This window comes from Marmota monax, unplaced genomic scaffold, assembly GCF_021218885.2.
Source record: "Marmota monax isolate L192 unplaced genomic scaffold, Marmota_monax_Labrador192_F-V1.1 WCK01_AAM20220418_F8-fsc00008, whole genome shotgun sequence".
In the NCBI taxonomy this organism is placed as follows: domain Eukaryota; kingdom Metazoa; phylum Chordata; class Mammalia; order Rodentia; family Sciuridae; genus Marmota; species Marmota monax.
In genome coordinates this window covers 24,883,852-24,909,079 of record NW_026694432.1, presented here as the reverse complement: position 1 = coordinate 24,909,079, position 25,228 = coordinate 24,883,852, and the positions used below count along the sequence as shown (strand labels likewise).

Sequence of the window (25,228 nt, the reverse complement as noted above, 5' to 3'; positions counted from 1 at the left end):
CTCACTATCAGAAAAGAGCTATAAAAAAAGAAAAATTCTAGTAATGGCATGGTGGCACACACCTGTAATCCCAGAAGCTAGGGAGGATCACAAGTTCAAAGCCATCCTCAGCAATGGTGAGGCCCTAAGCAACTCAGGGAGACCATGTCTCGAAACGAAAGGAAAAGAAAGAAAAATTCTAAAGTTGAAAAATATAGTAAATAAATTGGGAAAAAAATTATTAGAAAGATTCAAATGCTGGATCAAGTAAACAGAAGAAAATATCATCACCCTTTAAAACGAGATTACTAAAAATAATGAAGTCAAAGAAGAAAACAGAAAACAAAGTGAAGTGAACAGAGCCTCTGGGACTTATGATATACCATCAAGTGAACCAATACTCACATTACAAAAGAAGAAAGAGAAAAGGGGTCAGAAATATAATTCAAAAAACAGTGGCTTAACACTTCCCAAATCTGAGTAAAGATGGGTAAAAAAAGCAAGAAGTTCAATTACTTGGAATGTAAAACAGAGACTAAAAGACAGATAAAGAATCTTCTAAGGAGCAAGGTAGGTGACTTGAGGTATACAAGAAATCATCAATAAGATTATCAGCAGACAGATTTAAAAGATAAAAGCACCTGTCTGATTGCACAAATGGTGTGACCCTACTTTGTGTACAACCAGAGAGGTGAAAATTTGTGCTCCATTTGTATACAATGAATAGACGAGCATTGTGCTGTCATGTATAACTGATTAGAACAAATGAAAAAAAAAAAAAGATAAAAGCATTAATATATACTTCTTATACTAGGAGCAGTCACATCCCCCATAACCCCAGAGACTCTGAAGGTTGATGCATCAGGATCCCAAGTGTGAGACCAGCCTCAGCAACTTAACAAGACTGTCTCAAAATAAAAAAATAAAAAGAGATGGGTAATGTAGCTCAGTGGTTAAGAGCCCCTGAGTTCAATCCCTGGAACAAAAACAAAAAACAAACAACAACAACAACAACAAAAAAACCCACACACACATATCAATGTTAATGAATACACAATAAATATAATTATATATCTATGATAATCTAATGTTAATGGATACACACACACACACACACACACAAAGGTGTAATTTGTAATACCAACAGCATAAAGAAAAGGGGACCAAAGTATAAAGGAGACGACTTTGGCAAGCAATTTAAGTTATCACTTTATACTGTTTTAACACTGGTATTTTATACATAATTCCCATGATAATCACAAATAAAATATCTATAAAATATACATGAAAGGAAATGAAAAGAGAATCAAAATATGACACTTCAAAAACTCAAATAAACAAAAAGGAAGAATATGGGGAGAAATGATCAGCATCATTCATCGAAGTCAAAAGGCAGAAGCAACCTAAAGACACACAAATTACGTCTTACACACAAAAAATATTCGGCCTTAAAAGAAATGAAATTCTGACAGGACAGAATTTTAATATTGAGGACATTATACTGAGTGAAATAAGCCAGTTACAGAAAAACAAATACTGCTTGATTCCATTTACTTAATATTGAACTATACACTAAAAAATGTTCAAAGGGCTGGGGTGTGGCTTGGAGGTGGAGTGCTTGTTTAGCATGTGAAATGCCCTTTGATCCATAGTACCAAAAGAAAAACAACATAAGCTTATTTTGGTAAATTTTATGTTGTAGGTATTTTACAATTAAAATATGTCTAAAATTAAAATAGCATTATCACAAAAGTGTAATAAATAAAACAAACAAATTTGTTCCAACTGCACTTATCCATTTAACTGGATGTTGGATTAATACATACTTTTACCTATATACATGTGTATACTTGCTTGTACCTTATTGAATTTTAAGCAGTACATGATAAAAAAAAAGAGCTGGCTAACCCCTGACAACTTGATAAGCAACAATATAACACATGGCTCTCAAAACTGGCAAGCAGCTACACAAAATCCACTCAGTACACATTATAATCAACACTTACTAGTCTGCATAGAACATTTAAGGGAAAAACGTTTTCTTTTATTAAGAAGAGTCAAAAGGACCTAAAATTAATTCATATTTTCCCATCTCACAAATTAAGAGATATTGCTTTTAAAAACTACATAATCATCAAGAAAAACTACGAATAATTTAAGAAAACAGGAAGTAATTATTCTGTCACAAAGGGAAAACACTGTGTTTGACAATCAGGAGGTTCAATGAGATGTCTGCTGTTGCAACTGCAACAAGACAGGAATTGGGGAACTACTTCCTCTTTCCCCAAATCACAACTTATCCCTGTGGATTAGCAGAGTTCATTTGAAACCATTTTCTTATTTTTCTTCAGAAAGGTAATCTTAATAGAAAAATACAAATCTGCTATCTGTCTACTACGAAAAGGCAGATACAGGACCCATATAAGTGGTTCAATTTTTGGAATGCCTTTCAAATGATGGCTAAATTGGGACCCACTTAGGTGAAGTGAATCAGAAGATATGCATGTCAATATTACATTCTAGGGTAACACAAAATTCCTAATGACTATAAAAACTGCTAGAATTTAAATCTCATCAAATATTCTAACAATGTAATACTGAAAAATCCTCTCATTTGATTAGCATTTTAAGGAAAGATGGAATAAAACAAATTAATACAATGCAAGCTTGTAATGCAAGGTCTTTAAATCAACCATAAACTTACTTTATACATAATATCTAGGACTATACATAATATAACTCAATAAACTACAACAATTATTCAATATTCCCACTTCAATAGGCATTACTGAAAACAGAATGCTGGCTTTTCTTTCTTTGAAATAAATCTAGTTTCCATTTATCTTTAGAAAACAATCCGAGACTTGGTACGTACAGTGTATATCCTGAACCTCAAAGAGCGAAAACACGAAATGCATTCTGCTGTCATGTATAAGTAATTAAACAAATTTAAAAATAAAAGTAATCAAACAAAAGAGGGAGAACATGTAAATGCCAAAAATAATAAATCATAAACTTTGCTTCCCAAATCAACAGATTGATTATTTTGTGTGCCCAGCATTCCACTGCTCTTTCCTTCTGAGTCAAGCATATAAATAAGTACACAGCATAATAATGACCATGTTTTGATACACTGAAGACTCAATTACAGTACATGGTGGCACTGACCTTCAGTACAATATGAGTAAACAAAAATCAAAATATTACTACATAATTTAACATAAAATTTAAAAACTATAATACTAATATTTCCATTTTTAAAAATATTTACTATAACCACACAAAAATATGAGTTCCTATATAAAAATTTCAGAACATAAATACTTCAATGATGGCCCATGTGTTTAAAATACATGCTAAAATGAAATGGTGCTGAATTATTTTCTGGATAATTAGAAGACTATCTTTTTTCCCTAGTTTATAGTTAAATACCAAAATTTCACCTTTACATTAAAAGCAGCAAAATGGTACTGACTGATAATATAGCAAAAGTTATTTGTAAGAGAAAGCACTTAATGATGGGTCTCTATTTTGATTTTTCTACATTGTGATGCTAAATATAGTAAGAAAAACAAACAAAATACCCCACAAGTTATATTTAGATCATCACTGTGCTGGTTAAATAAACATTTTGCATGCTGTGTAATGTGACTCCATGTACTTACTCTGCCAAGAATAAACAGAACACACAAACTCAATCACATGAGATAGGTTCACAGAACAGCTGAGTCACCTACCCATAGCAGGCTCTTCACTTCCTGTTCCCCATAACTCAGTGGAAATTTCTGTCTTACCACAACACTTAGCCATTCCCACCAGTAAGTTGCAGTTTCCTGAAAACTTTCCCTGAGTAACAGCAACCAATTCATGATAAAGCTTAATTAGGCACCACATAATTCTACCCCCATCTCTATCCACCTTGACCAATACACCAAGTTCCTGACATTACAAACAAAGGCAAGCAAAAACAAGAGGCAAATTAAGGCTGGCAAATCTCATCTCAATTATGATGCATCTACTTTAGAGAAAACAGCCTCTTCAGTTCAGGTGGAGGTGGATCCAGTATCACTCCACTGTCCATATAGCTTGTCCGATTTGGACATGACCAATATATCCCCTAGGTTTTCATCCTAAAGCATCCCTGAACAGCAAGATAAATCTTCTAGACTTTTAATACAACTACTAAGGACTCAAAGCAAAATTGCTTTACATTTTTTTTAACTTAGAAGATGCTAAATAGATATCATTGAAAAGGACAGGATTCCTGTGAATAAGGAATTTACAATGTACCAAACAACTAAGATAACATACAAAGTGTTAATAGGAGTATGAATAATAAATATGTCAAGATGTGCATGGGAGCCGGGCACAGTAGCGCATGCCTGTAATCCCAGAGGCTCAGGAGACTAGACAGAAGGAGTTCAAAGCCAGCCTCAGCAAAAGCAAGATGCTAGTAAGCAAATCAGTGAGACCCTGTCTCTAAATAAAATACAACAAAGGACTGGGGATGTGGTTCGGGGGGTCAAGTGCCCCTGAGTTCAATTCCTGGTACCAGCCCCTAAAAAACTAGAGTTGAGAGATGTCTATATTCTTTTTTTCTTGTACCAATGCTTTGACAACTGGTACATTTTATACATGCAGTATATCTCAATTTATACTACCTGTTTCAAGTACAAAAAAGCCTCAGGTGGCTCTTGTGGCTACCACACTGAATAGTACAGAACTAGACTTTGCCCCTATGGGTTGCTAGACATGCTGTTACTTCTGAAGAAGTAAAGAAGAGGGAAAGGAGCTGGGGTTGTGGCTTAGCAGGGCTCTTCTGTCACGGCACGAGAAGCCCTGGGTTTGATTCTCGGCACCACATAAAAAATAAATAAAATAAAGGTATTTAAAAATTTTTTAATTAAAAAAAAGAAGAAGAGGAGGAAAAAACGAGGATGATACAGGAGCCCACGTGCAATGGCTAGATGAGACAACAATGAATGCTAGAAGTCCACCTGATAGGTGGAGGAAAAGAGTAAAATGCAGAAATTGTGAGCCATGGACTGATGGTGGCAAAGTATATTCTTAGCATGCATAAAATCAAGAGGTCAATCCCCAATACCAAAAAAAAAAAAAGAAAAGAAAAGAGAAGAGGTGGTGGTGGGGGGGGTAGTCAGACCTCAAATTCTCAAAGAATGTGGAGATCTTTCCAGGAAAATTAAAGATGATGGCAACAAGGACAACTGTATATGTATGCACTTCCTTCCTCTCCAGGAAGGGCCAGGAAAATGGTAAGCGTGCTTTTCAAGCTACAAGAATGTTAAAGAAAACTAAGAATATATCCACTTGGAAGAAGTTATAGGAAGCTAATGTTATTGAAATTTCCATAGAGTAAGTAGATAGAGGAAAGGAGAGAAAGTTTAAGAAAAAAATGGGCTTCCCAGAAGACCCACTAATGGGATATTAGCAGAAACAGATTCGATAAGCAAATGACAGAACCAAGTTTCCTAATTCCTAAGTTTGTTCTTAAGCTTAGAATACAGAATTACATAAACTCAGGCATATTCAAAATTCTCAGAGAAATAAAGGATTTAAGTACACAGTTGATAGTTTATAAGGAAAATAAATATGTTGTTTAAAATTTGAGGGGCAGCCCTTTTCATATAAACCCATTGGTGCCCACCACACAGTATGTACTCTACAAGTTACACCCAAATAACTGTAGAAGGATTGGGTTTCTAACACCTTGTTACTTGTTGTTTTAATAGTAAAACCTGATAAAAAGGAAGGAAACATTCTAACATCTTAAAATAGGTTTTTGGGGTTTTGTTTGTTTTGTTTTGTTTTGGGGTACCAGGGATTCAGGGGCACTTAACCACTGAACCACATCCCCAGCCCTTTTTTGTATTTTATTTAGAGACAGGGTCTCACTAAGTTGCTTAGTGATAGATGACTGAGGCTGGCTTTGAACTCTCAATTCTCCTGTCTTGACCTCCTAAGCCACTGGGATTACATGCATACACCACTGTGCCCAGCTTAAAATAGGTTTTAATAGACATCAAAACACATGACTCCACAACAAATCTATCAGGTTTCTTATTTGTTACTTTCAACTTTTGTACTATAATCAATAACATTATGAATGTAGTACATGTGTTTCCCTTAAGAGCCAAATTGTTATAAATTATCATAAATAAATATCCAACAAAATTATAGGCAGGAAAGATGAAAAATAACACCTCTTCTTTAGACAAATTCTCATTTGTATTATTACTAGTTAATCTTTGGCAGAATTTCGCATGCCTAATGACATGACTTATCTAATAAATCAAAAATACCTACATTATAAATCAAAATCTATCTAATTCTAAACATGTTTATTATGGATAATTTGGAATAAATCTCAATCAACCCTCAGCTGAAACAAAGTACAATCAATCTAGCCAAATACATCCTCTCTCCCATTCCAATTTTTTTTTAATACCAGGAATACTTAACCACTAAGCCACACTCCCAGCCCCTTTTGGCATTTTTTATTTAGAAACAGGGTCTTGCTGTCTTGCTCTGCGCCTCACTAAATTGCTTAGGCTGTCTCTGAACTCACAATCCTCCTGCCTTGGCCTCCAGAGCTGCTGGGATTGCAGGTATACAACACTGTGCCTGGCCCATTCTAATCCTGAAGAAGAAGAATTGTTATTTGATTTGATTTAGTAAAAAATGTTTCAGCTGTTTAGATCAAGTTATCATTTTAGGTATTGTTTACAAACTTCCTCATCTTAAATTCTATTTACAAGAGTTACTAACAAAAAGCAACACCAGTGGATCAAATATTACCCATAATTTCTTTTGCCCAGATGCTACAATGCTAATGAACAAAAGGTAAAAAAGGAACGAAAATGTGATAGAGAAAAAAGAACAAAAGGCCATATGTAACATCTCAGACCTGTATACATAAACCAGGAAGTAATGACCTATTTTTAGCACTTAAACTCTTTTACAAGTCCGTCATAACAAAACGAAGACTGCTTCTCAAAAAATCAAATAACACATATGCTTATCAGCCAGAACTTTTATTTTTCATGTGCACTACTGTTTGCCTGAGGGTTCATGCTGCAGAATGATTTTTGGAAAAATGAATGTTAATTTCACTGTGTTTCTAAATGAGAACAAGATAATTTCCACGACTTTCTGAGTTATGGTTGTGGAATTTCTAAACAACTCTATATATCAAGCTTCGCTGAAGTATATAAGCTTTTTTTTTTTTTTTTTTTTTACGAGGGGTGGGAACAACATTGTGGAAGAAATAAATCACAAAGAATAAAAATAGCGAGAATCAAGCTAATAAAAGCTTTTAACAATACATTTAATGATACTAATGCTTACTAATCAGGCCTGGTTTTCAGTTTGATTAAAGTATCATGAACTTGTTAGAGCCCAGAAAAAGTCCTAGAATCAAGATAATAAAACATAATGAAATACCAGACAAACAATTTATTCCATAAAATTAACTGCAACCTTTCTACTCGCTCCCAGGGCCAAGCATGCTACGCAAGTGCTCTAACACTGAAAACCCCCAGTCACTTCCAAACTTAAAAATAAATAAATACACAAAAGGTACTGTAACAAAGGCAATGCCACAAACATTTATTGAGCGTACAGCATTGTCAGGGCCTTCTCATCTGTTCTTTGGTTTCATTTTCACATCACTCTTGGGTGTACATATTGTTATTTCCATTTAACAAATGATATCTTACCCATGATATCACAATTATCAAAAGGTAGAACTGGGATTCACACCCCAGTTTCTCTCTTTTTTTTTTTTTAAATGAAGCTTCTCTTTCTGTAGATAAATGCTTATTTATGTATTATACTAAATACATAAGTATTTATACTTTATACTAAAGTATTTATACATAAGTATTTATACTATTATACTAAATACTTAAGTATTTATCCTTTATACTAAAGCAAAGAATTCCTTTGCAGAGTCTATAGTATGGATAGGAAGAAAGAGCTCCTTGCCACAGAGAGAATGGAAAGACTATATGGTCAATTATTTTTAGTTAGATAATAGAAGGGAAATCTTTTGGGGACTTTATCATAGTTTAGATGCTGAAAAGTACCCAAGGTCTCTTCAAAAATGCTCCAGTAGAGAGGTTATTCATTTCTGAATGGAATCTCTTTTCACAATGAGGGACAGTACTACTAGAAAATTAAAAGGGCTATATTTAAAATGCTATCTACCACAAATAGTACTCTTATTTAATTGGGGCCTTTGCAAATTTTTAATGTTTTAGGCAACTCAACAACTCTTTAAGTCATAATATGTGTTTTATTCCACAGTAAGGCCATTCAATTATTTACTGTAACCTCAAAAACATATTTAATGAGCAGGACTACACAAATTGAGGTACACTCTAAAATCATTCATTACCCACTTCAACAACTGTATTTGGCATACTACTCTATCAACCCAGCTCTAAAAAATATTTATCATTAAAACAATTCTAGGGCTGGGGTTGTGGCTCAGCAGTAGAGTGCTCGCCTAGCAAGTGATCCCCAGCACCCCCATAAAAATAAACAAATAAAGGTATTGTGTCCAACTCCAATGAAAAAAATAAATATTTCAAAAAAAAACAGTTCTAGAATAAGACAATTTTGAAAAGTAAACTGATTTCACATCTCACTCTTTAAGGTGAAATACTAATAACTGAGTATGCACACCCACAAAGATGATTTCTCTCTTTCTTCAAATACCTTAACATGTATAATCAGTCCTACAGAGGCAGTATTTATTTTTCTTTTCTTTCTTTCTTTTTTTTTCTTTTGTACCAAGGATTGAACTCAGGGGCACTCAACCACTGAGCCACATTCCCAGCCCTATTTTGTATTTTACTTAGAGACAGGATCTCACTGAATTGCTTAGCACCTCGCTTCTGCTGAGGCTGGCTTTGAACTCATAATCCTCCTGTTTCAGCCTCCCTAGCCACTGGAAGAGACAGTATTTTTTATACCTAATCACCAAATAAATAATGCTTATTTATGTATTATATTCTAGGAATATTCAAACCATAAATGAGGTCACCTGCTTTAAAAAAAAAAAAAAGTCATCAATTCTTTATTCATTATAATACTGAACTGGTTTAAAAGACTTTAGACCTGCCATATTATACTGACAAAAGACTTGTCCAGCTTAGGAACTCAATCTTTGAGCCATAACAACAGAATACCTACAATATCTATTAAAGAATCTCATACCCCTCCTCAGAAAAAGTCCTCTAAAGTTTTAAAACAGAATATTTGTTTCTAGCTTATACATGGAAAATAAACTTATACTGAACTGTGTCCCCCAAAAATTTTTTTTAACAGCACTACTCAAGAAGAGTTCTCTGTTAAGTAAAATAAAATACGCATACTACATCAACCAAAAAGTAGTAATTTTAGGAAATTGCAGCTATAGTTAATTTTCATTCATTAAAAGATTTAGAGGCGGGGCTGGGGATGTGGCTTAAGCGGTAGCGCGCTCGCCTGGCATGCGTGTGGCCCGGGTTCGATCCTCAGCACCACATACAAACAAAGATGTTGTGACCGCCGATAACTAAAAAATAAATATTAAAAAAATTCTCTCTCTCTCTTCCTCCCCCTCCCCCTCTCTCACTCTCTCTAAAAAAAAAAAAGATTTAGAGGCTTACTATGGGGTCAGGCACTACTAGTCATATGGGGGGAAAGTTTTGCTACTTTAAAAAGAAATTTAAATTAACGAAAAAAGAAAAAAAAAAGATATTAGTTGCTTGTAGCTACCAAACAGAAAATGGCTTCTCAATCACCACAGTTATTTTTTTCTGAATTAAGAAATGTCCCAATTGTTAAGTTTTTGTGTACTGGTTCGAATGCTCAGGGGAACTGGACCACAGAGACACATCCCCAGCCCTACTTTTTGTACTTTATTTAGAGACAAAGTCTCAATAAGTTGCTCAGCATCTCACTTTTGCTGAGGCTGACTTTCAACTCCAGTTCCTCCTACCTGAGCCTTCTGAGCAGCTGGGATTACAGGCGTGCACCACCACACTCAGCTACAAGAGCCCTTTTTGCTTCTTTCACTGAAAACCACTTGAGCAAAAGGGCCTAGGAAGTCTCTTTTAGGCAGTGGGTATACTTACTGTCACAGGGTGCAGGGGCGCACACCTGTAATCCCAGTGCTCAGAAGTTGAGGCAGCAGGATCCTGAGTTCAAAGTAAAACTCAGCAAGGTGCTAAGCAACTTAGCAAAACCCTATCTCTAAATAGAATATAAAAAGGGGGGGATGGTTCAGTGGTTATGCAACCCTGGGTTCAGTCCGTGGTACCAAAAAAAAAAAAAGGGGCTGCCATACTGCTTTGTTCTTAACCCCAAATGCCCATGAGAATCGCCTAGGCCTCATACCCAACAATTAAATGAGAACTATGGAGAACAGGACTTAAGCATCAGATGATTCTAGTGGAGAACCAGGACTTTGAATCACAGACCTCTCCCATTTGTGAGCAGAGAAACACTGGATTACACATAAAACCAATTCTGTGCTCCTAACAACTAACATTTAAATAACAGGATGGTATTCACAATACAAATCGGTCTGGCAGGCTACTCATGTTCCCACAATAGTTACTGTATTATTCAAGGCTTACCTTTTCCTACACAGTAAGAGTTCAGTTCCCCCAAGTCTATAAATAAAAGCAACATAAGCCAATAAAGGAAATGCTGTGGTTTACTGCATTACCAGATAGCAAAGGTATACTATAATCTCTGCACTGCTGATTGTTTTGCTGCTAAATGTGACACTTTCTGTTCCTTACACCGAGAGACACCACTCTCACCTCTACTACTGTCTAAATCTCTCCATATCCTCGACGACCACCTTTATTTAGTTGGTAGTTTCTTCTCATTTGTAATGTCCCCAGCCAGAGTTCTCATTCCTTTCAAGTGCCACACAAGACACGACACACCACCTCCTCCTCCACTAATTTCTTAAATTCCCAATTCAAGTGTATGGCTCTACATTGAAGAATCAGAAGTTTGAACGCTGTGAGAATGAATTTTTATAAGGCCCCAATTTTGCACAACTATGTTTCCCAAAGTGGTTTCAGAATGATTGTTAATAAAATTAAAACCTAATATTTCAAAACATCATGTTCTAACTGGTACTTGTATTTCCAAAAGGATTTATAAAGACCTAGTTTATCTTAAAAAAGCCTGAAGTAAAATACTATGGTGAATTATAAGAACACAAGGAAGAGTCAACGGTTGGTGACTAGAGACCTGGAACTGGTCCCTTAACAAGGAACATGAAGCAATTTCAACCACCTCAATCTACAAAATGGGGAAAGTTGTATTTATGTCATGCAGCTATTATAAATGACTTAAAATACCATGAAGTGAGAAATGCTCTAAGAATAACCTTTAATGTTATCTACCACAAACATATCATCCTTAAATATGGCAATCTGATAAGAATACAGAATAAACACTGGATCACACTCTGTTACCATTCAAGTTATAGTACCGGGAAGAGCAGCTTTTAGTTACAATTATTTCTAAATATTTTCAGTCAGATCCTTCTACCAAGCTCCCTTATCTGAGGGATGTGGTATGTTTTAGGGGAACCTGTCCTTTGATCCAAAAAGCAAGAGATCTTCTTTATGAGCCTGTTATGCTTAATATCTTCTAGTATAAAACTATCTTTCTTAAAATCCTAGAGGGACGGCCACTCTTTAAGAAATCTGTTTTTCTTAAGGCTTTTAGAGTAACTGCATCTAAGCAGAAGACAAGGACAAAGATTTGGAAGGATGCCTTCTGAATGCAATCAGCCTTCTGACGTTTTCATTTTATACAAATGTTTATAATCCCTCTGTTACTTTAGTGATTGTGTGGTGGTGGGCGAGGGTTGTTGTTTTACCCTCTTCTGGTTTCATGTTTCTGGCTAAATTAATGTTGAAGTTATTAAGACAATCACTCTTAAAAAGCAAAGAAGTCCTTGATATACTTTACCTTTACCTGCTGGCCTGTCTCCAATGGCTTTTTGCTACTTCCCTCCTTTCTTTTTTTTTTTTTTAATATTTATTTTTCAGTTTTCGGTAGACACAACATCTTTATTTTATTTTTATGTGGTGCTAAGGATCGAACCCAGGGCTGGGGATGTGGCTCAAGCGGTAGCGCGCTCGCCTGGCATGGCGTGCGGCCCGGGGTTCGATCCTTAGCACCACATACAAACAAAGATGTTGTGTCCGCCAAGAACCAAAAAATAAATATTAAAAAAATCTCTCTCTCTCTCTCTCTCGCTTTAAAAAAAAAAGGATCGAACCCAGCGCCCCGCGCACGCCAGGCGAGCGCATTACCTTTTGAGGCACATCTCCAGCCCTTCCCTCCTTTCTTAATTATTGCCAAATGATTGTGTAAATGAATGAGCTGGATTTTTAGTCAAGCTTCTTTGTCCAACTCCTTCTGTGAACCTTCATACACCCTCTGAACCTTTAGCACACCTTAGAACTTTTCACTGACTTCCTGAACATGGCAGCTGGACTTTCAGTGACTTTTCTCATTTCAAAGAAATTGCTACTGGCCACTTTTGCTCACATGTTGAGTTCTATAATGCATTCTCTTGGTAACTCAAAACATTTTTCTCTAAATCTGCTACTGCTTTAGAAGAAGAAAATCTCCATATACATAAATATTAAAAAAGTAAAAACTGAAATCAGTTTCTACACTGTGTTCCATGCAAAGAACTGTTGAACTAACTGTGATTGCTTTGGGCAAACACATTCCCCTTACCTGATTCCTTAAGAACATAAATCAAAACCCAGTACTCTGAAAATCTATATACAAGTTTAGAAGAGAGGCACACACCATGCCACAAATAAAACTGGTAATTATCTGAGATTTAACAGAAGATCCAAGAAAATAACAAAGTAGACATTCCACACTGAAGAAAAACCTAGAATTCTAGCCCATGGGAATCACAATTTCTTTTGATCCCAGGATTTACAAATGAAAGGAAATTTACTTCCCATGTAGAACATTTAGACGCTTTCACACATTGACATGGAACTTCATTTTAATCTTGTGGTACAAGATTCTTTATTTAATTGAAATGAACTTTAGGGCAAGCTCATCAAACCTCAAAGGAGAATACATTTTAGAGTTTTTGTTTCCAAAAACCAAAGGACAAAAATGATGTGTTCTTCTTACATCTAGTAATTCAGAAGAGATTTTTAAGTTACCTATATACTGAAGAACATACCTACATCAAAGTACTTAATTCCACCTGTAAGCAATGATTCCTTCTTCATCTAATTAGGGGGGAAATGTGGTGCCCTTTCTGATATACACTAAAATAATTCCTATCAAAACGTGAACAACAAATTTTGCAAAAATAGAAAAACCCATCTAAATATTCATATGGAATTGCAAGGGATACCAAAGAGCCAAACAATCTTAAAAATGCAAGAAAATATTGAAAGTCTCACTTTGATTTCAAACTTTCCTGTCAGTTGAGTACCTCTAATTCAAAAATCTGAAGTCCAAAATACTCCTGGGATAAATGTGACATATATATACATATAGCAGGGAGGGTCATCCATGGTTCCTGGCTCATAGCCTTTATTATTTCCTAAGTGACTAGAAAAATGTTTGGATACTTTGAGGCCCAGAAAGCAAAGAGTCTCTTTCTTGTCTTCTGTCCCCTTTCACATGTACCTTTTTCTCCCCAAGACAAACTATAGAAACTAGAATTTTTCTTACACAAGGCCGATCAGGGAAACCCTTAAGTCTCTTCCCTCCTTCCCCATCCTCCTGGCGGCTGCTGACTGACCTACCTTGTCTCACAGAAAATTAAGACCCTCATAATAGAAAAGGGTTCTGCCCCATAAGGAGGAAGGAATACAAAAGAACCCGGACAGGCCTCGATATGGGATTCTCCATCTTCTGGGATTCTCATCCGGTCTATCAGCATTAAATTATGTGTGTGTGTGTGTGTGTGTGTGTGTGTGTGTGTGTTTGAAGGGTTAAGGATACCTTACACAGATCTTTGACCTACATTCCCAGCCCTTTTTTGTTGTTGTTTTGGGGCAGGGTTTGACCAAGTCACCCAGGATGGGCGCAAACTCACAATCCTCTCATCTTGATCTCCTGAGTAGCTAGAATTACCAGCACTCAGCAGATCATATCCTTTTCATCCAATCACATTTCAGCACATATGCAGTAATTCCTGTGTAATGAAGTCTCCATAAAACACAAAACAGCATGGTTCAGAGAACTTCTGGACAGTCAAACATGTGAAGGCTTACAGGAAGGTGAATGAGAACTCATACTTGAATCAGAAGGGTGGTTCACCCCAACTAGATGGGGATAGAATCTGGAGACCCATCCACACCTTACCTTGTGTATCTCTTCATCTGGCTGCTTGTTTGGGTCTTTAAAATATCCTTTACAATAAAACTGGCGAATCTAAATAGAATGTCTCGCTTAGTTCTATAAGCCTCTCTATCAAATTATCAGATCTTAAGACGGTGTTCTAGGAACCCCAATTTATTGTCAGTTTCAGGATTCACAAGCTTTAGACTGGAACTGCAGTGGGATCAGTTCAGCAACTATGCCCTCAATCTAAGATATCTGAGGCTCCTCCACCTAAATAAATGACTGAACTGACCTTAAATAGAGGTAACCAGTTGTTGTCTACAACAGAACTGAATTGCATGCCTGGAGGATGGGGGGAAAACACCTACACAGCGTCAGAAGTACTCTTGTTGTTAGAGTATATATAGTAGAAGAAATCAAGTCTGAGCTTGTTTTTTTCTATACAGATCCAAAATCCAAAACGTGGACTCAGAGTATTTCAGAGTTCAGATTTTCAGATTAGGCATTCTCAACCAGTAAATACTCCAAAATATTACCAAATCCAAAAACTCAGTACTCTACACCATGTTCCAGGCAAAAACTCCAAAATCTGAAACAATTTTGGTTCTGAATATTTCAGATAAGGGATATTAAATCCGTGCAAAGCTACAGCAATCAAATCAGGACAGCACCAGCATTAATACAACATACAGACTACTAGGAAAAGAACAGAAAGCCCAGAAATAAACTCTGCAGATATGATCAAATGATTTTCAACAAGATTACTTAGTAGGGAAGGGACACTCTTTAACAAATAGTGCTGGAAAACTGGGTGTGTGTACACTTTCAGGAATAATGAGACTGGGTCCTCACCTTACACCTTACACAAACATAAAAATTAACGCAACAATGAAACACAAAATGTGTATCTAAAAAGAAAAAATAATAATAAGTAGTAAATAAATAGGAATCATAGACCTAAAAATAAGATTTACACCAAAGTATAAAACTTCTGGGGCTGGGGATGTTGCTCAGTGGTAGAGTGCCTGTCTAGCATGTGTGAGGCACTGGGTTCAATCCTCAACACCACACATAAATAGAATAAAATTAAAAAGGCATTGTGTTCATCTACAACAACAACAACAATAATAAAAAAGTATAAAACTTCTAGAGGTGAACACCAAGAAAGTTCTCAATGGTTTCTTATCAATGTTATGAATAAAATCATAAACAAAAGAAAAAACAAGAGAAATTACACTTCATCAAAATCAAAAACCTGTGCAAAAACACTTAAAAACAGATGCAAGGCAAGATGGTAAAAAATATTTGTAAATCATATAACTTATAAGGAACTGCAATCCAGAATGTATAAAGAACTCCTAAAACTCAACAAAAATAAATAAATAAATATAAATCATTCAGATTTTTTAAAAATAGGCAAAGGGCTTCCTCCACGCCCACATACTACTGACTAAAAATAGGGGTGCTCTGCTACAACCCTAGCCCTTCATTTTTTTGAGACAGAGCCCTGCTAAATTGTTGAGGCTGGCTTCAAACGTGCAATCCACCTGCCTCAGGCTCAGGATTCTCTGGGATTATAGGCCTGTGCCACTGCAATGGGCACCAAAGGGCTTTGATAAACATATTTCCAAAAACAAATGGTCAATACTTCTGAAAATATGCTCTAGATCAGTCATCATTTGTGATATCCCTATCGCTCCCACCCTCCCACAGGCATATAAAATTTTTGACACCATCAACAAGTTGGTTATATAAACAACACAGGGCATTAGCACTGTGTTCAAAGCTGAAGATATTTTCAGGGTAATTAACCAAATCGATAAAAATCTTGACTGCTTATATTAAAACACATCACTGTGGCATTTATAGCTAGTATTGTCCATGAAAACTCTCAGAATAAGAAGCATGAAACTGGGCACAATGGTGCACACCTATAATCTCAGCGGCTCAGGAGGAGGCTGAGATAGGAGGATCTGCTCAAGTTCAGAGCCAGCCTCAGCAATGGCGGAGTGCTAAACAACTCAGTGAGATCCTGTCTTTAAATAAAATACAAAATGGGTTTGGGATGTGGCTCAATAGTCAAGTTTCCCTGGTACCCCCCCCAAAAAAAAAGAAAAGAAGCTAGCGTGAGTATACCTGAGAAAAAATTTATAATCCTGACCTTAGAGTGAAATAGTTCTCCACTCAAATCGCTGGATTAATCATTTACAAATTTTCTTATCTTTGAAGACACCTATAGGTTACACACACATTTTTGTCTTAGTAACACATTAGTAGTTTCACGCAAATTTCATATTAAAATACTGTCTAGCATTTGTGAGGCCTTATGTTTACTGCCCAGGACTGCAAAAATAGAAAGAAAAAACAAATGCTGTCTGCCATTCATTTCTAAATATTGCATATCTTCAGTTTTAATTTAATCATATTTCTAAATAAATTTTTCTTCTTTTGTTGTTAAGCTATTACAAGTATATTCAGAAAAAAATATAAATATGATCAGAATTTAACATTTTCCTCTGTAGTCCAAAAAGTGATCAAATTTTGCAAAAGTCCATGAGTATCTAGGGGAAAAATAGCATTGTCTTAGTTGAATGAGAAATGCCACTAAAACACGTCTTTTAAATTATCCAGTCGTTTATATTTTATCGTAAAATGTATCCATATAATTTTAAAGCTTTCCTAAACATGATGTTCAAATATCTTCAATTATTTTAAAGTTCTTTATATAATTTTTAATGTCTCTATTAGTGTAATATACTTATACATTAACAGTGAAGTTCACTTTGAAAAATATGGAACAGTTCACAAATTTGTGTGAAACTCTTGCAAAATGGTTATGCCAATCTCTGTGATTTTCCAATTTTAGTACATGTGTTATGAAAGCAAGCACCTTCACATTTTAAAAATTTGTTCATCATGCTGGGCACAGTGGTGCACGCCTGTAATCCCAGCAGCTCAGGAGGCTTAGACAGGAGATTGCGAGTCCAAAGCCAGCCTCCGCAAAAGCGACTTACTAAGCAACTCAGTGAGACCCTGTCTCTAAATAAAATATAAAAAATGGGCTTGGGAGGTGACTCAGTAGTTAAGTGCCCTGGAGTTCAATCCCCAGTACCAAAAAAAAAAAGTTTGTTCATCATGATGTTTAAATGATACCAATCATTTAAACATCATGATGAACAATCTATATCTTAGTTGAATGTGCACAAAATTTCTATTTCTCATATATATGTATCCTTCATGTATGTGTGTGTGTGTGTATGAGTTTACTGTGTCAATTTATATTAGGGGATAGCAAACTATAGTCCTTTGTACATATTTTTGTAAGGCTAGCTAAGAAAAGTGTTTGCATATTTAAGGAAACTACAAAACCCAAAATATTTGTTATCTGACCCTTTACAGAGAAAAAGTTTGCAGATATGCCAGAGGTTGACAACTTTCTTCTGTAAAGGTCCCAACACTAAATATTGACCTTGCATTCTACATTGACCTCTACAGGTGGCTTATACCTACTTTCATTTTATTTTTATTCATTTTATTCATTCCTGTGAATGCTTTTGTTTCCACCTTTCAGTGTCATGTTTAAATGCATATACCTAGATTTTACTTTATGACCAATCTGAGTAACTATTTAAATGGGGAATTAAATTTTGTCATTATCACTGCTACCAATATGTGTCAGTCCTGCTGTCTTATCACATTTTCTCTGTATTTCCCCTTTCCTGGCTTGTAAAAAAATTCACTGGGATTTTCTGATTCCTATCAGCTAAGGAAGTTACATATCCTTTTACAATTATTTGCCCAATTACTTCACTACTCTCAGCTGTCCCCCATCTGCCAGATGGGAGGGTGCTCTAACCCTATGTCAGTATGGTGCCACATACCAGTTCTATTAGGACCCCTACAACCATGCCTCTCACACCCATTGAGAAATGGCAGCAGCAAAGTGCCAGCCTCATCTCAGTCTCTTGCCTACTGAGTTTCTGGTGTAGGGGACCAGCCTACAGTGACTCCATTAACAGAGGTCAGAACAAGAGTCCTAAAGTGCCTACCCTCCAAACTCCTAGGTTAGGGCAACACCACAATTTCTTTTTTTCACTACCTCAGCTCTATGACTGTCACCTGCTTCCTACAGGTATTAATTTCTAGATTACTTCAGCATCTCCTATATAAAATCATTTGGTGTGTATTAAAAATTCATGTACCAACAACCCCCGGCAATTTGAAATAGTGTAATTTACTTTTTTTTTTTTTTTTGACAAAACTGACAAATGCTGGCCATGACTGCCTGCTCAAATAACTGGGTTGTCATGTTATCTGTAATAAACAGACCAAAATTGAAAAATTAACTGTAAAACACGATGTGCAATTTTATAGGTAATAAAGAGTTATAAGAATTGGATTAGCCAGGAGCAATGGTGCAGGCATATAATCCCAGCGGCTCGGGAGTTTGAGGCAAGAGGACTGCGAATCTGAAGCCAGCCTCAGCGAAAGCCTAGTGCTAAGCAAATCCAGTGAAACCCTATCTCTAAATAAAATAAAAAATACGTTAGTTGAGTGCCCCTGAATTCAATCTCTGGTACCAAAATAAGATAATAGGATTAATAAAGTCTTTGCTACTATGGCATACTGTCTAAAATTAAGAATCACTGAGCCTGGCCTGGTGGCACTAAAGAGGCTAAGGCCGGAGAATCACAAGTTCAAAGCCAGCCTCAGCCACTTAGTGAGGCCCTAAGAAACTCAGTGAGACCCTGTCTCTAATAAAATATAAAAAAGGGCTGGGGATGTGACTCAGTGGTTAGGCAGCTTTCAGTTCAATCCCCATTATTTAAAAAAATAAAAAGTCACTGGCATTAGCAGGGCACAGTAGAGCAAGCCTAGAATCCTAGTAACACAGGAAGCTAAGGCAGAAGGTTTGCAAATTCGGGACCAGGTTCAACAACTTAGTGAAAAAAATTTTAAAACAGAGAATTTTAAATTAAAGGAGCGGGGGTGGGGTGGGGTGGGGTGGTCAGTGGTTAAGCACATCTGGGTTCAATCCCTGCTACCCAGACACACAAAATAACCACGAACAGTGAATAGAAAAGACATTTAAGGAGGAAAAAAAAAAAAAAAAGGAAACAAATTTATGCATTAAGACAAGTTTGTTAGTTTGTAAAATAAACTGTTAACAGTCTCACAATAGTCACCTCTACCTCTCTAGTATTCATTCTTTACAGTTAACTGATTCCACTTGCTCTAAATGCAACTAAACCTCTCCACTATTCATTGACGGAATTTAAAAGTACCATGCAAAATGATTTGTGTTCTCTGCTTTTCATTTAATGCTGATTCATGGAAATTGATAATATTTAGTTCTATAAAGACAGATAACTTTTAAAATACCATATCTGTAGTTAGGAAGGTAGTGTAAACCTTTTATCTTATTCTTATAAAACAAACATATATGAGATCGAACACAGTGCCTCTCACACATGCTGGGCAAGTGTTCTACCACTGAGCCACAACCCCAGCCTAAAACAAATAATTCTGTATGAAGCTTATCTTCTCCCCTCTCCTACATCTCTGCAAATTGCACACTGCCCTTCCCCCATTTAATCTGGATAAGCATATATATCCATCTGCCATCTACCTTTTTATGGTACTTACACCCTCTGCTGACCTGTCCCCCAGAGTCCTGTCTATACCTCACAGTTCTCCAAATCCATACATACATGAAATATGTATTTCTGTCAGAAATGTCAGAAGCACTTTTAATCGAACAGTCTAATTACCCAACTTCCTAATTATATATAAAACTTAGCTGTTCTGGGGCTGAGGATGCACTTCAGCGGTAAAGCATTTGCCTAGCATATGTAAGGCCAAGAGTTTGTTCCCCAGCACCACAAACAACGAACAAACTCATGCATAAAAAGTACCTGTTCTATTTCCCATCCCGAAATTTACTGGCACGTGCTAATTTCTCTAGCCTAATTGAAATATCAATTTTCAAAAACATAAATAAACAACCCTGAATGCCACAATCAGATTTTTAAAAACAGAATTGGCAGTACTAAAGTGAGTTTCCCCTCAAATTTAGGAGCAGTAAGTGTGATTTTCCAAAGAGGTAAACTTGCAAGGGAAAAGCTGAGAGATGTTTTTCATAGTAGGTGATAGGAACAGAAATCAAAAGGAATCTTTCAATTATATACAAAAGAAACAGTTCTTCAAATACAAAAGAAACAAAATTCTAAATCTCTTTTGCCCTGATAGAATTTAGATGAAAATGAACATCACCAATAAAAAAACTGAGCTTACATCAAAGACAAAAAATACTTATGAAATTACAATTTTATTCTTATAAAATCTAAAAAAAATGTTGAATTAATACTTAAATGTGTAAAATAAGGATTCTACCCTTGCAAATTTGCCCAACAGAACCTTTAAACCTTGGTTTAAGGGGACTAGTTTGAATAATAATTGCACTAAACAAAGAAAAAAAAAATTTTAAATCACTGAAATTGTTTGCTAGTTACATGCAAAACAAAGTAAAGCATAATCAGCATACAAAAACTGCTCTAGGCACATTTCAGAAAAGACCCAAGACTGCATAAAAGATGAAACATCTAACAGGAAAACATTTGATGAAGTCCTACTTTATAAATACAGTTGCAGCTGTTGTTAATAAAAACAAAAAATGACAAAAGAGAACTGAAATTCTCTAATCCAATGTTGCCACATTAAAATAAAATAAAACATTGGATTAGAGAATTAACTAACAAAACTTAGAAGTGTTTACCACTATTCTTTAGCATATGACAAGAATAAATGATTTGGATATTTTATACACCTTCTAACTTACTTCGCAATAATGACATTTGCAAAGGTTAGTTACTTATAAAGTGTCTGATGATAATATTTGAAGAAATTTTCAACAAGAAGTAAATTTTTAAGTACACTTGCATATTATCAATTGAAAACAACTAAACAGAATTAGGCACTAACAAAGCACTCAATGCAGTCAGTAGTGCAGATACCCAAGGTGATACCAAATCCCCATGTTCCCTGAATATGGCTTTCGAACACCATTCAACTCAGACACTTAGATGGCCAGAATACATTTCAAAGTGTGGAAAGGGAACATTAAAAGTATGAATTTTGGCTGGGTGCAGTGGTCCACGTCTGTAATCCCAGCAGCTCAGGAGCCAGCTTCAGCAAAAAGTGAAGCACTAAGCAACTCAGTGAGACCCTGTCTCTAAATAAAATACAAATAGGACTGGTGCTATTTGAGTGCCCCAAGTTCAATCCCTGGTCTTCCTCCCCCTCAAAAAGAAAAAAGGAAAAAAAAAAAAAAAATATATATATATATATATATATATATATAAAATTTTTGAAGTAAATTCAAAATTCATCCACTTCAATAACAAAAGGGTGATTAAAAATAAAACCAAAGGCTGGAGTTGTGGCTTAGTGGTAGAGTGCTTGCCTCGAATATGTGGGGCACTGGGTTCGATCCTCAGCACAACATAAATAAATAAAATAAAGGTATGTGTCCATCTATAACTAAAAAAAGAATAAAACTAATGTTCACTCTTATTTATACTGGTTAGCAAGGTTATTTGTCATAGCTATCAAACTCAAAATTTATTTTCTTCAAAAATAAAGGAAAGGACACATAAGATACAAATATAGTTCAAAAACTTACATGAAGTAAAATAAAAATTCATCTTAATAGTAAAAAAAATACACCTTGCAAGGCTACAATAGTCAATGACACGGCAAGGCAGCACAGACTTTTTTCTTAGTATAAGATCCCCAAAATGAGGGGCTGGGGATGTGGCTCAAGCGGTAGCGCGCTCGTCTGGCATGCGTGCGGCCCGGGTTCGATCCTCAGCACCACATACAAAGATGTTGTGTCCGCCAAATACTAAAAAAAATAAATATTAAAAATTCTCTCTCTCTCTCCCTCTCTCTCACTGTCTCTCACTCTCTCTTAAAAAAAAAAAAAAAGATGGGGAAAAAGGATAGTTACCCCCAAAACTGCTTTTAAAAAAAAAAAAAAAAAAAAAAAGATCCCCAAAATGAAAATAAAGTCTGAAAAAGCAAAAGACCTTGTGCAGAGTCTTTAGAAACTCATTCTCCACTACTGATGAAAACTACAGTGTTAAAATAAATATCATGATTAATCATTATACCTGGGAGAAAAAGTACTTTGCTGAGTATTTCCATAGAAAATACTCTAATCATTGAATTACACAGTATACACCATCTCAGTTTGCTACATAACATGACTAAGTTGATCTCCAAGAAAAGAAAAAAAGAAATCAAATGAAATTTCCAAACTAGTAGACAGGGGAGGAAAAGGAAAAAAAAAAAAAGTCACCCAGCTTGTTTGGCATAATTCTCAGCATGTCTTCTCATTGATTCCTGCAAGCATAACTCCTAAAGCTCAAATGTCTAGACAGGAAGATCAAGAGAAAGAAGAAAAAATCTAGATGTTGATTAAGCAGGTAATCAGTTACAGTTTAGTCTGTTTGTGAAAATTAACTATGTTAAAGTACACATGCATCACCAATTAAACAATTGATTCAACTTTTTCTGTAACTACATGAGTAATTCAAATAATCTGAATAAAGTTCTGATATATACACATTTTAAAGACAGAACGAAACAATGCAATATACTATAGTTTATTTTAAATCTAGAATTTAAAATTTCACACTGATAACTGTTTACATTGAAGCTGGTTTCCTAAGTCCATGGATATCTTAAGGGAAATTCAAAATCCATTTAACACATCTGGTATATACCTCTTATTTACAAAGAGGAAATGAGGGAATTGATAGAAACTTCCACATGGTTAAGTCTGAAATAATGGTTGGAAGGTTGGGACTCCTTACTTCCAAGCAGTGTGTACTTCTCCAGGAAGGTACCCTCTGAGATCTACACCCAAAAATAGCTTAAATTCTTTTTTTTTTTTTTGGGGGGGGGTGGGAGGCAGAGATTGACCCCAGGTGCACTTTACCACTGAGCAACATCCCCAGCCCTTTTTATATTTTATTTAGAGACAGGGTCTCACTAAGTTGCTTAGGGCCTCACTAAGTGGCTGAAGCTAGCTTTGAACTAAAAATCCTTCTGCATCAACCTGAAAACCACCGGGATTACAGGCATGTGTCACTGCAACCAACTAAATTCTTTACCATCCTAAAGTAAGGACATACTTAGAAAGACACGCCATGCCCTTTCCTAAGTGCTGAAGTGCTATTCTTTCAGGGCACCTAGTAAGAATCCACACCTAAAAATATTTTATTATCTTACCATGTTACAGTTTGACAATGTCATTTTAACTATTAACCTATAAAAATCTAATGTCTGACTTTGACTAAATAAAAAGGGACGGGGTGCTTAAAGAATGAATGACAAGTGAAGTAACAAAAAAGAAAATACACATAAAAGCCTTAAAACTAGGCAGGTGCTTTTGGCACGCATGTGCATGTGTAAAATAGAATTTTAGGGAAATAAGTAGATGAATCGTCTATTGTTACCAAAATGTAAAAAGTAAGCTGGGATGGGCTGGGGTTGTGGCTCAGTGGTAGAGCGCTTGCCTGGCATGTGTAAGACACTGGGTTTGATTCTCAGCACCACATATAAATAAATTAATAAAATAAAGGTCCATCAAACACATATTAAAAAAAGGAAGTTGGGAACAATTTTCTACATTTTTGTCTTTTATGTTTCAAAGTTATGTAATTCACTTTTCCTCATTATAGTTTCTTTCACTTAGAACCTAATAGAATAGGGGCTGGGGCTGAGGCTCAGTGGTAGAGCGCTTGCCTAGCATGCATGAGGCACTGGGTTCGATCCTCTGCACCACATAAAAATAAGCAAATAAAATAAAAGGCATTCTGCCCATCTACAACTACAAAAAAAAAAATAAAAATAAAAAAAGAACCTAATAGAATAATTTCGTGTAAACCATTGAATATTATAAGTAAGGAGCTATTTTATTGGGATGCCTGGCTTGTTTTGTTTTTCACAGCTCTACCATTTCCAGCATGGTAGACAAGAGCTCTACCACTAAGCTATGTTTCCAGCCCTCTGTCGGCTATTCTGTATAAAAGGATTAATTCAGAGAGACAGAGAAGAATGTCATATTGAAAAAGGGCATGTGACTAAAAATTAGTTTGTTACTTTCTCCTCAGTTGATTTGTATCTAATAGTTTGTTCACAATAATAAAAAACATTATCACCAAGAGAAAATGACGAAGCTTGGTCCTACTTTTATCCTATTATCAGGAATAGGCAAAGACTTCAAAGACAGGTCCAACTCTTGGGGACAGTTTCTGAGTTTCACACTAATACTAGACAGAAATAGAAGAGTTAGCAGACAAGGCTACAAAAGCACATGCACACATATATACAAAACAAAAAACATCACTTACTCATATTTAGTGTATTTTGTCCTGAGACAGAATTTTATATAATCATAATAACTCTTTCAGAAAATAGTAAAATTCCAATACCCCGCTATGTAATTTATTCAATATCATAAAACCAAAAAGTGTCTATCTGACTCCAAGCCTGGAATCCTCTCTACTCTATTTTCAAAGTCCTGCTTTTCATTATGATCCATGAACCGTTTAAACTGTTAAACTTAGAAACACTGAGTTTTCCACAAAACTTTCCATTTTGTCAAGTATGACAATTTAAGGGAATAAAAAAAAAAAAAGCCTTCCTTACCCTATTACCCTATTATTATGTTAAAAAATTGTAAGGAGACAGATGATGTCCTGGCATTCAGAAAACTTTAGTGCTTTGGGGCACACACTTGGGTTAAATCACAATTTGAAACAGTAAAGAATTTCAAATGGAAAAAACTCTTTCCCCTATATGCCAATTAGCA

The 25,228-nt window shown here is 35.6% G+C and overlaps 1 protein-coding gene and 1 non-coding gene across 27 annotated transcripts in view; both read right to left on the bottom strand.

The window, feature by feature from the left end:
* The window catches only part of Eif4g3 (eukaryotic translation initiation factor 4 gamma 3), a 294,828-nt gene that overhangs the window by 154,562 nt on the left and 115,038 nt on the right, over positions 1 to 25,228 (bottom strand). The gene's annotated exons all lie outside the window — the stretch shown is intronic.
* On the bottom strand, positions 17,136 to 17,239 carry LOC124075444 (U6 spliceosomal RNA). The gene has a single exon (XR_006846058.1). It is a non-coding gene; the product is annotated as a U6 spliceosomal RNA (small nuclear RNA).